Here is a 14,578-nt window from a genome sequence, read left to right as displayed (position 1 = left end):
TGATTTGGGCTCTATTATTCTGTAAATAATAATTTTAAAACTCCCTGTCCTAGGGATATGGTATTTTATTGCATAAGGAGGCCTGAGAAGGCTGCAATGAAAGATTGAGATCTCAGAACACGTTCATGTTCCATGCATACATCACTTAACAGTTTGCACAGGTAGGAAGGTAAGTGGAGATAAATATGAAAGAAAGGGAAAGAAGGTGTGAACCATTCATTAGGTAGCCTTCTCCCTTTCTCAGGAAAGCCTTGGGCCAGTGTAATTGTGGAAGAAGAGGGGGAATCCTGGAGCTTTGCAGCAGATGGGGGTTCCAGGTCTGGGTAGAGGTGACGGGTCCCAGAGGAGAGCTGAGTGCATTCTGCAGCAGGGTATGGGCAGGGCGCGCTCCTGGGGTGGCTGTGGTCTCCCATGTGAACGTTGTGACAGGTGAGGGCTGTGAGCTGGTTCCTGGCTGAGGACAGTTGAGGCACAGGTGGAGAGCTGGCCGAGTCCCTTCTTCAGGGCCACCAGCCTCAGCCAGCACACACAGAATCATCGTTTGTCCCTGTCACTCCAATTCAGGCAGTCAGAGTTGCCAGGCCGAGATGTTTGCTGGAGCTTCTTTCCTTGCATGTGTGTGAAGTTTCAAACCTGAAGTGGTGGACATGATGGGTCCTCAGAAAATCCGTAACTCTTTTATTTCCTGCTCTTATATCGACCAGTGAAGTGAATCGGACTGGCTAGTAGAAGGGGCTATCTGTGCGTTTTTATTTCCCAGTTTAATTAAAGAATGGGAAAACAGTCTTGTGAAATATTAAAAGAATCCTTTGTTGGTGTTCATGTCCCCCCGGGGTGGGGGTGCTTACCTGGAGACCCATCCAGGGCTCTGGAAGCTTGACCCGGTGAGTCACTTGCGACTTGAGCTGGGGAATTAATGAAGAAAACAGAATGAATGCTGGAGTTTGCCTGTATCATTTGGACTCAGACACGTCCATGTAGCATCGGAACTCTTCACCCATGAGGCGTGTCGGGATCCCTGAGGTTGTGGGCTTTGCTTTATGGGCTGAGGTTTTGTCTTCATCCTTATCTGGACAAGAGCCATGCCATCGGGCAATGGAGATCCAAATCCTTAGGTGACCATATCATCATCATCATTATCATGATTATTAATTATTATTATTATTTTAAGAAGCAAGAGAGACATTGACTTTGAAATAAAATTATCAAAAGAAAGAACACAAGGTCAAATATATACGTGATGATTGAACTTGTGGTATCTCTCATTGGTGTGGGTCTTGTAGGGCTGCCCGAATGAGAAAGACCAAGGAATTCTATGTGGATAAAAGTGTGCTGTACACAGGGAGTGTTTTATTCCATCATTTGACCTCTCTCTCTGAAGGGAAAATAGAGTGGTGACTGGAGCTTGGTTCTGATTGGAAGGCCTGGGAGGTCAGTGAATCGAAAGAGCAGTGTTCATGCTTACATGGTTCTCAGTGCCCAGTGAGCGAAGTTTGGACGCTTGGACTCGGAAGCATTGGTGTTCAGGGAGGATGTTGTCCGAGTTTGCAGCACATCGAGACACTTGGCTGGTCTGCCTAATTGGGCCAGTTTCTGCCTTTCTAAGGGCAGCTTGAAAGTGGCTTGTAAACCTAGGACATTTGTGGAGTGTTCTGCATGGGACCACTGTGTGGGCCGGTGTAGACACAACCCAGGGAATTCCAGAGCTAATGATGAGCACGTTTGTGAGGCTGGAGTTTGCTTCTCTGTGAGAAGGATTGAGCTGGAGTGGAAAGAAGTCTCTGGGTCTTAGGACTCACTGAGCGGATCCAAGCCTGGCAGGGTGCTGAGATCAGATGTCTGTTTCCCAGGATTTTGGCCAGAGGGATATTTGGGCTCTGGGCAGCATCTCTGCTCAGGTTTCTTGGATGAGCACCTCAGGGAAGAGGAGTGAATGTGTGTGCTCACCTGTCATCGAGGAAGGTTTCTGGTTTCAGGTTTCGTGTACAGGTGAATTCCTCATATGGCTCCCTTACCTGATGGTGTTCAGGGTGCAGGAGGTGGATGGACCCCCTCGTCCCGGGCATCCTGGCTGTGTAAGAGTCCTGGGGCACCTTTTCCCCTGGACTTTGGACCAGGAAATTGGGAGCAGTAGGTGATGAAGCCATCAGTTGATGCCTCAGTTTCTTCCCTGCCAAGATGAACTGGAGATTAAAATAAGTGCTATGGAAATATAAAGGAGGAGACAGGACTGGGGGTGCTGAAGGGAAGGTGGGGATGGTGTTTGGTATTCACATAGGGGTCAGGTGGTACTTCACTAGGAGGGTGATGCTTGAGTCAAGATCTAGGGAAGGTCAGTGATATCACATGAAGAGCATTCTAAACAGAATGGAAAGCATGTGCAAAGGCCCCAGGGAAGGAGCATACCAGGTGCATCCATGAGCTACAAGATGGCCCTGTGACCACAGGCGACAGCTTAGGACTTGCATCATCAAGGTGACAGAGTGACAGAAAGCCATAGCAGGGCTGTGACCCCATGGGACCCTGTTTCACTGGGTCATCCTGGCTGCAGGGTTGAGAGCAGATGACAGAGGGTTGAGGTTGGGCAAGGGAGGTCAATGATGACTCTTTTCCAGGAACTCAGGCAAGAGATGGGCTCCAGTGTGGTCCAGACAGGGGGCCTTGAAAGGAGTGGTGAGTCCTACGGTGGGTACGTCTTGAAGATGGAGCTCACAGGATTTGCCGACAGCTTAGATATTGAGGATGGGAGAAAGGAGGAACTGGGGTAGCTCCCAGCTGTTGTGGGTTGTCCTGAGCGAGGGGAAGGAGAAGGTATCTGGGGGTAGGAGGTAGTCCGCGTTCGGCATGCTGAGGAAGGTGCCTTTCTGGGTGGATCTGCTGAGGTTTGTTTCCAGGAGAAGCTTTCACATCTCCTCCCTCAGCAACGGTGAAGTATAAGTATTCCCCATTTTTTAAAAGTTCATGGGAAGACACTTGGCTTTTTGGAAAGATCTCCGTTATCACCTGGTTTCACTAATGGGAAGAAACCTGAAGAGGATGTTCCTTATGAAAATAGTTGAACGGTGAGCTTTGCATTCAGCATCTGTTTGGGGAGAAGCACGACAGACGCAGTGTGCACCGTAACCAGCTCCTTCCTGTAAACCGCTCTCCGTGTCTAGCCACCAGCGCTTTGAATTCTGTTTGTGAGCATCTGCTGTGCTTTCTCTCCATTTATTTTCGGCATCCATTAGGAATTGTGTCCTGGGTCCTGAGAAATGCCAACAATAAGTAAATTTAGGAGTCTGAGCATGGTCACTAATTTTTCCATATTAATTAATGGTCATTCCTTCTTTACACCCTTTCTGCTCTGAAAGGTTTCCTAGGAGTACTGTACTTTCAAAGAGCTGGGGAACCTGTACCCCATCCTGCGGGGTTCACTTTAGTCTCCATGCTGCACAGAACATTCCATGGCTGTCGGATTTTAACACACAAACCTGTATCTTTGACCACCTTCACCCTTCCCATCCTCCTCTGAATCAGGCACCCACAAATCTATTCTCCATATCTATGTGTTCAGTAATTTCTTTCCCCATGTTGTATGTACATGTGAGCATCTGTAATTGCCTTTCTGTGTCTGAGTTCTTCAGGAGGGAGCCCCATCAGTCATCTGATAGAGCACTTTCATGGATCCCCTGTGAGGCAAGGATGATGCCCGGCCTTGGAGGGGGGCCACAGGTCCGCCCTCAGGATCCATGTCTCCCACTCCAGCCTTTTCAGAATGGACCTCTCACACCAAATCTAGGGTTAGGGGTAAGGCATAGGAGAATGAGAGTTCCAATAGGGTGGATGTGTCCAGAATTTCCACGGTGGGGGCGGGGATTGATGGCATGGATTGGGGTGAGTGTGAAGCAGTGGGTTTGTGCCCATGAGCCAGTGAATGTGGGGGATCGAGGTAATCAAGTACAGAAGTAATTAGGATTTCTCCCCCTCGACCTCCTTTCTGGAGTCCCAAATAAAACGGTTTCGCTTTGGGTGGCATACTGAGGCCTTAGGTATGACTCAGGCTTCTTCATCTCCGTATCTTTGGAGGCAGACCTCTGGGAGTGGACTACTCAGAATCCAACCTATGATTACTGTCATGGAGGGGAGGATGGAAAGCCCGATTGACCGGCTCTAAACAAACTGACCTGGGGGCTGAGGAGAGTGCCAGTGTCACGGATGAGGGCCTAGAGTTCCGCTGAAAGTGGAGATTCGCTGGGCTTAGGTCAGGTGTTCACTTAGGTTTCTTCTGGCAAAACTTTCTGGAGTCCCAAATGGCATATTTTAGTTCTGTGTGGCAGGCTACTGCCTAACATTGCTCAGTGGTACCTGATCCCTGTGCTTTGGAGTCAGGCGTATGGGAATAAACCTAACAGACCCCAAACTAGAATTAAGGCGTGGGTCTAGGGGCATGACCCTAAAGATCAGCCAGCAGATGCGACCTTCCAGGGGCCAAGAGTAGGGCATGATTTGGGTTGCATCTGAAACACAGCAGTTGCAGGCAGGGGGGCTTTGAATGTGGGGTTCGTTGGGTTTGGAACAGCTGGGAATTCATAACTTCTGCTCTGCATTCCTTCTGTGGGTCCAAATGGCACAGTTTCCATCTGCATGGCATGCTGATTTGCAGGTATGACTCAGGTTTCCCCAGTCGCTGTGTGTTTGCCTCCTGGAAAGACCTCTTGGAAGCCAACGGAACATTTGGCTTAGGGCTCAGGAGCCTGGGAGGGACCATCTCCTGGTTTTGAGCTCACCATTGCTGTGTCCTGATTTGAGTAGGTGGGTTGTGGAGAAGGGAAGGCTCAGGGTTTTCGTCCAAGGGGACCCTGAATGCGGGAGCCAGCTAGAATTGATTCAGTGGGATATGCAGATTTTTCAGCCCCCGAATACCTCTGCATCCCAGATGGTACGTTTTCTTTCTGTGTGGCATGCTGAGGCCTCAGATAGGGCTCAGGTTTCCCAAATCCCTATCTTTGTGCCATCTCTCTAGGAGTGGACCCCTGAGTACCCAAGCTATGGTGAGTGTCACGCCCTAGGAGGCTGCAAAGCCCAATCGACTGGCTCTGCCACCCTGTTGAGGCTCAGGAGAGTGGGCTGGAGAGACTGTCGGCACAGTGTTTAGGGGTCAGGAATCCACTGGAAGTGATTTTCTCTTTGCTTTGGTCAGGTGTTCCCTGAGGTTTCTCCTTCTCAGAGTGCTTTCTGGAGTCCCAGATGACAACCTTTCCTTCTGTGTGGCAGGCTTTGTGTCCTGACATTGCTCAGCAGTCCCCATTCCCTGGTCCTTGGAGCTAGATGTCTCGGAATGGACCTCACACTACTCAACGTGTAGTAAGGGCACGGGTCTAGGTGTATGGCTGTTCAGATGAGCCATCCGATGTGAGATTCCAGGGGCCTAAGAGGAGGGTGTGCTTTGGGTTGAATGTCAGACACAGGAGTTGCCCACAGGGGGTCTGTGGAAGTGGTGTCTCGCTGGGATTGGATCAGGTAGGCATTCTTATTTCTCTTCCTCTGCAGGTCCAAATGGTACGGTTTCCCTCTCTGTGGCATGCTGATTCACCAATGTGGCTCAGGTTTCCCCAGTCCCTGTGTGTTTGGTGCTTGGCTCCTGGAATGGTCTCTGGGAACCCAACGGAGCATTTGGCTTAGGGCTCAGGAGCATGGGAAAGACCATATCTTGGTTTTGAACTCAGCATTGCCGTGTCCTGATTTGAGTAGGTGGGTTGTGGAGAAAGGAAGGCTCAGGGTTTTCATCCAAGGGTCTCCTGAATGCGGGAGCTGGACGGGATTGACTGTGTGGGATATGCAGATTTCTCCTGCTCCTAATAGCCTCTAGAGTCCCAGATGGCACTCTTTTCTTTCTGTGTGGCATGCTTTGGCCCCAATCGGGCTCAGGCTTCCCCAATACCTATATCTTTGTGCTGTGTCTCTAGGAGTGAAACCCTGAGAACCCAACCTAATGTTAATGTCAGGCCCTAGGAGGATGGAAATCTCAATCGGCTGGCTCTGCGACCCTATCGGGTCTGAGGAGAGTGGGTTGGGGAGACTGTTGGCACAGTGTTTAGGGGCCAGGAATCTGCTGGAATTGGTTTCGTCTGGGCTTGGGTCAGGTGTTCCCTGAGGTTTCCCCGTCTCAGAGTGCTTTCTGGAGTCCCAAATGGCAGCCATGTATAGTGTTGTGTCTTTCCTTGTATAGTGTTGTGTCTCAGAGATAAGTGTTTTTCATTTTCATCAGGTGTCCGTGACCAATTTGATGAATGCTTCCATATTCATGAATGATGATATTATGGGTAAGTGGGTTCCTGTACAATGTTCTTTCTTACCTATAAGTTTATGGCACTTTGGTTAGGTTGCTGCAATCACTTATGATAGGGAGTCCACATTAACCAAATATATTGTATGTTGTAAGATGGTTCCTGTACACTGTTGTTTCTCAGTTATATGTTCGGAGGACTTACCCAATGGAACCATAACCACCTTGATTCATGCTTCCATCTTCAGAAGGCTGATGTGATTTGAAGGGCATTATCCTCACACCATTGTTTCTTAGCTATAAGTATGGGAAAATTTCCCTAGGCCTACACACACAATGTTGAATAGGCATCAGTATTGATTAGGCTGATGTTAGTTGAAGGTGTTTTCCTGTACACGGTGGTTCATTACCAATAAGGATGGGGAATAGTCCTCAAGATTCAAGAAACTGTTCATTAATGCTTCCATATTCATGAAAGATGCTGTTAATTGTTAATGCTATTCTGTAAAGTGGTGTTGTCAAGGGATAGGTATGTGGTCCTTTTCTTCTGATTCTACCTCCTCCTTGGTTCATGTTTCCATATTCGTGAATGGTGATGTTCATTGTAAAGGGTTCTATCCTCTACACGGTTTTTTCTTAGATATATGTATGCGGTTTGGTGATTCATACACACCCTATTTTCTGAAGGATTGTATAATCATGAGGGTGATTTTAGCTGAGGGCAGTCCCTATACACTGTTGTTTCTTACAGATATGTACTTAGACCTTTCCTAAAGCTTCGACAACCACTTTGAGTCATGCTTCCCTATTTCTAATCAGTGATATTATTGGTAGACATTATCCTGACACTGTTGTTTCCTAGAGAGAAGGGTGTGGTCATTTCCCTAGGACTGCAACACAATTTTGCGAAGGGATCCCTATGCAGGAGGTTGCTTTAATTGGAGGACGGTTCAAAGACACTGCTATCTATTACGTACAAGAATGGGGCACAAATTTCATGTTTCAAGACCACTATGGTAAAATCTTCCTTACTCTTGAAAGATGATGTTCATTGGTCTTTCCTTGTATAGTGTTGCGTCTCAGAGATAAGTTTTTGGCACTCTTGTCAGGCTTCCACAACCATTTTGGTTAATGCTTCCATATTCATGAATTTTGATATTAGGGCTAAGTGGGTTCCCGTACACTGTTGTTTCTTACAGATAAGTTTATGGCCTTTTCATTACATTGCCACAACCATTTACGATAAGGATGCCACATTAACCAAAGATATTGTACGTTGTAAGATGGCTCCTGTACACTGTTGTTTCTCAGCTTTATGTTCGTAGGCCTTACCAGAGGGTACCCTAGTGACCTTGACCGATGCTTTCGTCTTTAGGAAGGCTGATGTGACTTGAAAGGCATTATCCTGACACTGTTGTTGCTTAGCTATAATTATGTGGACCTTTCCCTAGGCGTACACACCCAATCTTGAATAGGGATCAGTGTTGAGGAGGCTGATATTAGTTGAAGGTGTTTTCCTGTATACGGTGGTATATTACCAAAAGGTTGGGGCACGGTCCTCAAGATTTACAAACTTTTCATTAGGGGCGCCTGGGTAGCACAGCGGTTAAGCGTCTGCCTTCGGCTCTGGGCGTGATCCTGGCGTTATGGGATCGAGCCCCACATCAGGCTCCTCTGCTATGAGCCTGCTTCTTCCTCTCCCACTCCCCCTACTTGTGTTCCCTCTCTCGCTGGTTGTCTCTATCTCTGTCAAATAAATAAATAAAATCTTTAAAAAATAAAAATAAAAAATAAAAACTTTTCATTAATGTTTCCATATTCATGAAAGATGATGTTAATTGTTAATGCTATTCTCTAAAGTGGTATTGTCTTGGGATATGTATGTGGTCCTTTCCCTCTAATTCCACCTCCACCTTGGATCATATTTCCATATGCGTGAATGCTGATATCCATTGTAAGGGGTTCTTTCCTATACACTGTTGTTTCTTAGATATATGTATGCGTGCCTTTGGTGATTCATAACCCCCTATTTTCTTTTTTTTAGTGTTTTTTAAATTATTTTATGTTAGTCACCATACAGTATATCCCTTGTTTTTGATGTAAATTTCAATGATTCATTAGTTGCGTATAACACCCAGTGCACCATACAATACGTACCCTCCTTAATGCCCATCACCAGCCTCTCCCATTCCCTCACCCCTCACCCCTCTGAAACAATCAGTTTCTATCTCAGAGTCCATTATCTGCCATGCTTTATTCCCCCTTCTCATTACCCCCCCTTTTTATCCCTTTCTTCTCTTACCGATCTTCCTAGTTCTTATGTTCCATAATTGAGAGAAAAAATATGATAATTGTCTTTCTCTGCTTGACTTATTTCACTTAGCATTACCTCCTCCAGTACCGTCCATGTTGCAGCAAATGTTGAGAAATCATTGGTCTTTCCTTGTATACTGTTGTGTCTCAGAGATAAGTTTTTGGCACTTTCGTAAGGCTCCACGACCACGTTGGTGAATGCTTCCATACTCATTATTAATGATGTCAGGGCTAAGTGGGTTCCCGTACACTGTTTCTTACAGATAAATTTTTGGCATTGTAGTTATGTTGCCAGAACCACTTACAAAAAATTGTACGTTGTAATATATTTCCTGTACACTGTGGTTTCTCAGGTATATTTCAGTAGGCTTTTCCTAATGGTACTATAACCACCTAGATTCCTGCTTCCATCTTCAGGAAGGCTGATGTAACTTGAAGGGCATTATCCTGACACCATTGTTTCTTAGCTATAAGTATGTGGACCTTTACCTAGGCCTACAGAGCCAAAATTGAATCGGGATCAGTGTTGAGGAGGCTGATGTGAGTTGAAGGTGTCTTCCTGTACACAGTGGTTCATTAGCAATAAGGATTGGGCAGAGTCCCCGAGATTCCAGAACCTTTTCATTAATTCTTCCTTACTTGTGAAGGATTATGTTCATTGGTCTTTCCTTGTATAGTGTTGTGTCTCAGAGATAAGTGTTTGGCACTTTAGTCAGGCTTTCACGTCCAATTTGGTTACTGCTTCCATATTCACGAAGGATGATGTTAGGGCTAAGCGGGTTCCTGTACACTGTTGTTTCATATAAAAAAGCTTAAGGATTTTCTTTACGATGCCACAACCACTTACGATAGAGATTCCACATTAACCAAAGATACTGTATGTTGTAAGAGGGTTCCTGTACACTGTTTTTTCTCAGCTTTATGTTCGAAGGCCTTTCCTAACGGTACCATAACCACTTTGATTCCTCCTTCCATCTTCAGGGAAGTCTGATGTGACTTGAAGGGAATTATGCTGACACCGTTGTTTCTTATCTCTAAGTATGTGGACATTTCCCTAGGCCAACACACCCAGTGTTGAGTTGGGATCACTATTGAGGAGGTTGATATGAGTTGAAGGTGTTTTCCTGTACACGGTGGTTTATTACCTAAAGGATGGGGCAAAGTCTTGGTAATTCCAGAACCTTTTCATTCATGCTTCCATAATCATGAAAGATGGTGTTCATTGGTCTTTCCTTGTATAGTGTTGTCTCTCAGAGATACGTGTTTTGCACTTTCGTAGGCTTCCACGACCATTTTCGTTAATGCTTCCATGTTCACGAATGATGGTGTTAGGGCTAATTTGTTCTTGTACACTGTTGTTTCTTACAGATTAGTTTATGGCATGTTCTTTACGTTGCCACAACCACTTACGATAGGAATTCTACACTGAGCAAAGATACTGTACGTTATTTGTTATTTTTTTACTTAAATTTCTGCCAGATTTGGTCTCATTTCTGCCCTTAGAGATTCTATATTATCATCAATATTTTCGTTAATACTTTTTCAAGTCTACACACCATCTTCACCTTTGTTACTCTGAATTCCATTTCTGATAATTTGGTTATGTCCATATCCATTAGTTCTGTGGCAGAAGCCACAGACTCATTTTCTTTTCTTTGCTGGGGTGGATTTCTCCTTCTAGACATTCTAATGAGAAGTTGTGGGTTTGTCCAGAGCCCAAATTATTGACTGGGACCCAGGCCATGAGCCCTTGTTTTATGGGGATCTTAGGGATGTGGGCTTCTTGATTTTTCAGCCTGCCTTCTGGGGGAGGGGCCTGCCAAGCCGATATTAAGGTTAACCCTGTTTGGGTATAGTCTCTGTGTCCCCTGCAAGGGGGGATGGGGATGGGCACAGAGTAATTCGGTATTTCCAGGCTTTTGTTCTCTGGCGGCTTTCCCTGGTGTTTTGCTGTGCCTCTTCTGAGAGCCAGAGCAGCAGTGGCCAAATTTCATCCTCTGTCTCAGAGGGATTGCGGACAGTTCTCCACTGATGTTCTGGCCACTTTAACTCTGTTTCTATTGGTGCTGCTCAACCCTGCACTGTCCGGGATGTGAGCCCCACACCTGGCATCCCAGCTCTCACCTACAGGGCCAGTGTGTCTCTGTCCTTTGTGTTTCTAACACCGCCAGCCACCAGCGGCCCCTGAATGCTCCAGGAGCATTATGTGTCTCTTTCTTACACACTTTTGCACATGCTTCCATTTTCATGACAGAGGACTGTGAGATGCCAGATGGTTTCTCTACGGTGTTCCTTCATTGATTCAGTATATGGCACTTTCCTTATGTTTTCTTAGGCACCTGTACAAATGGTTTCATCTTCACCACCGAAGACGTGACTTCAAAGATGGCTTTGGTACAATGTTCTTTCCTAAGATTGGTTCACGTCCCTTTCCTTATGCTTTTATTCCCAATCAGACACATGCTTCCATCATCATGACAGTTTATGGGACTTGGAAAACCCTTTCCATACCCTCTTCTTCCTGAGATTACGTCTATGGCTGTTTCCTTAAGTTTCAACACACGTATTGGTAAACCCTGGTGTTTTCACTGATCAACGTTGCCTTGTCTCTACAAAAACATGGTTCACTGAATTGACTGATGGCACTTTCCTTTCGTTTTCACACAACCTTTTTGAAGGGCTTTCCTCCTCATGACTGATGTGAGTTGAGAGATGCTTTCTGTGTAGTGTTCTTACGTCGTTAAATGAAGGGCATTATCTTGATGCTTGCAGACACCGTTTGGCACAATGCTCCCACTTCATGACACCAGATGTGAGGTGCAAGATGCTTTCACATAGAGTGTTCTCTCCTTGAGTAAAGTAGGTGACCCTTTCCCTATGCATTCGTAGACACTTTTTTTTTTATAATGATTTTTTATTATATTATGTTAGTCACTATACAGTACATCCCCGCTTTTCGATGTAAGGCTCGATGATTCATTAGTTGTGTATAACACCCAGTGCACCATGCAATATGTGCCCTCCTTACTACCCATCACCGGCCTATCCCATTCCCCCACACCCTCCCCTCTGAAGTCCTCAGTTTGTTTCTCATAGTCCATAGTCTCTCATGTTTCATTCCCCCTTCTGATTACCCCCCCTTTCTTTATCCCTTTCTTCCCCTACTGATCATTCTAGTTCTTATGTTCCATAGATGAGAGAAATCATATGATAGATGTCTTTCTCTGCTTGACTTATTTCACTTAACATTATCTCCTCCAGTGCCGTCCATGTTGTAGCAAATGTTGAGAACTCGTTCTTTCTGATAGCTGAGTAATATTCCATTGTATATATGGACCACAACTTCTTAATCCAGTCATCTGTTGAAGGGCATCTCGGCTCCTTCCACGATTTAGCTATTGTGGACATTGCTGCTATGAACATTGGGGTGCATATGGCCCTTCTCTTCACCACGTCTGTATCTTTGGGGTAAACACCCAGTAGTGCAATGGCTGGATCATAAGGTAGCTCGATTTTTAACTTTTTAAGGGACCTCCACACTGTTTTCCAGAGTGGCTGTACCAACTTGCATTCCCACCAACAATGTAGGAGGGATCCCCTTTCTCCACATCCTCTCCAACAATTGTTGTTTCTTGCCTTGTCTATTTTTGCCATTCTAACTGGCGTAAGGTGGTATCTCAGTGTGGTTTTGATTTGAATTTCCTTGATGGCTAATGATTTTGAACATTTTTTCATGTGTCTGTTAGCCATTTGTATGTCTTCATTGAAAAAGTGTCTGTTCATATCTTCTGCCCATTTTTTGATTTATTTGTTTCTCGTGTATTGAGTTTGAGAAGTTCTTTGTAGATCTTGGATACCAGTCCTTTATCTGTAGTGTCATTTGCAAATATCTTCTCCCATTCCGTGGGCTGCCTCTTAGTTTTTCTGTTTCCTTGGCTGTGCAGAAACTTTTAATCTTGATGAAGTCCCATAAATTCATTGTATCTTTTGTTTCTCTTGCCTTTGGGGATGTATCATGAAAAAGGTTGCTTTGGCCGATGTCGTAGAGGTTGCTGCCTATGTTCTCCTCTAGGATTTTGATGGATTCCTGTCTCACATCGAGGTCTTTCATCCATTTGGAGTTTATTTTTGTGTATGGTGTGAGATAGTGGTCAAGTTTCATTCTTTTGCATGTAGCTGTCCAATTTTCCCAGCACCATTTATTGAAGAGACTGTCTTTTTCCCACCGGATGTTTTTTCCTGCTTTATCAAATATTAGTTGCCCAAAGAGCCGAGGGTCATTTTCTGGGCTCTCTATTCTGTTCCATTGGTCTATGTGTCTGTTTTTGTGCCAGTACCATGCTGTCTTTGTGATCACAGCTTTGTAGTACAGCTCGAAATCCGGCATTGTGATGCCCCCAGCTTTGTTTTTCCTTTTCATCAGTTCCTTGGAGATTCGGGGTCTTTTCTGGTTCCATACAAATTTAAGGACTATTTGTTCCAGTTCTTTGAAAAATGTCCTCAGTATTTTGATCGGGATAGCATTGAAAGTGTAGATGGCTCTGGGTAGCATGGACATTTTAACTATGTTAATTCTTCCGATCCATGAGCATGGAATATCTTTCCATCTTTTTATGTCTTCCTCAATGTCTTTTAAGAATGATTTATAGTTTCTAGAATAAAGGTCCTTTACGTCTCTGGTTAAGTTAATTCCAAGGTAACGTATGGTTTTTGGTGCTATTGTAAATGGGATGGATTCCCTAATTTCTCTTTCTTCGTTCTCGTTATTCGTGTACAGAAATGCAACTGATTTCTGAGCATTGATTTTGTATCCCGCCACGTTACTGAATTGCTCTATAACTTCTAATAGTTTGGGAGTGGCTTCTTTTGGGTTTTCCATATAGAGTATCATGTCATCTGCAAAGAGAGACATTTTGACTTCTTCTTTGCCGATTTGAATACCTTTGATCCCTTTTTGTCATCTGATTGCTGTTGCAAGGACTTCTAGTACTTTGTTGAATAATAGTGGCGAGAGTGGGCATCCTTGTCGTGTTCCTGATCTTAAGGGAAAGGCTTCCAGCTTTTCCCCATTGAGAATAATATTTGCAGTAGGCTTTTCATAGATGGCTTTTATGAGATTGAGAAATGTACCTTCTATTCCTACACTCTGAAGGGTTTTAATCAGGAAAGGATGCTGTATTTTGTCAAATGCTTTTTCGGCATCGATTGAGAGGATCATATGGTTCCTGAGTCTTTTCTTGTTGATATGATGTATCACGCTGATACACCATATCGATCAATCACGCTGATTGATTTGCGAATATTGAACCACGCTTGCATCCCAGGTATGAATCCCACTTGATTGTGGTGGATAATCCTTTTAATGAACTGTTGGATTCTATTAGCAAGTATCTTGTTGAGGATTTTGGCGTCCATATTCATTAGGGAAATCGGTCTGTAATTCTCCTTTTTGAGGGGGTCTTTTCCTGGTTTGGGGATCAAGGTAATATTGGTCTCATAGAATGAGTTTGGTAGCTTTCCTTCTGTTTCTATTTTTTGAAATAGCTTTAGGAGAGTAGGTATTATTTCTTCTTTGAATGTTGGTAGAATTCCCCAGGAAAACCGTCCGGGCCTGGAGTTTTCTTATTTGGAAGGTTGTTTATCACTGACTCAATTTCTTCATCATTAATTGGCCTGTTTAAGAAATCAGTTTCTTCCTGTTTCAATCTTGGTAGTTTATAGGTTTCCAGGAAGGATTCCATCTCTTCCAGATTGCTTAGTTTATTGGCATATAGCTGTTGATAAAAATTTCTAATAATCCTTCCAATTTCAATGGTGTTCATCGTGACCTCTCCTTTTTCATTCATAATTTTAATAATCTGGGTCCTTTGTCTTTTCTTTTGGATAAGTCTTGCCAGTGGTCTGTCAATTTTATTGATTCTCTCAAAGCTTCTAGTCCTGTTGATCTGCTCTACTGTACTTCTGGTTTCTGCTTGATTGATTTCAGCTCTAATTTTG

The sequence above is a fragment of the Ursus arctos genome, unplaced genomic scaffold (assembly GCF_023065955.2).
Source record: "Ursus arctos isolate Adak ecotype North America unplaced genomic scaffold, UrsArc2.0 scaffold_21, whole genome shotgun sequence".
NCBI classification, from domain to species: Eukaryota; Metazoa; Chordata; class Mammalia; order Carnivora; family Ursidae; genus Ursus; species Ursus arctos.
Note: the sequence above shows the minus strand (reverse complement) of the source record.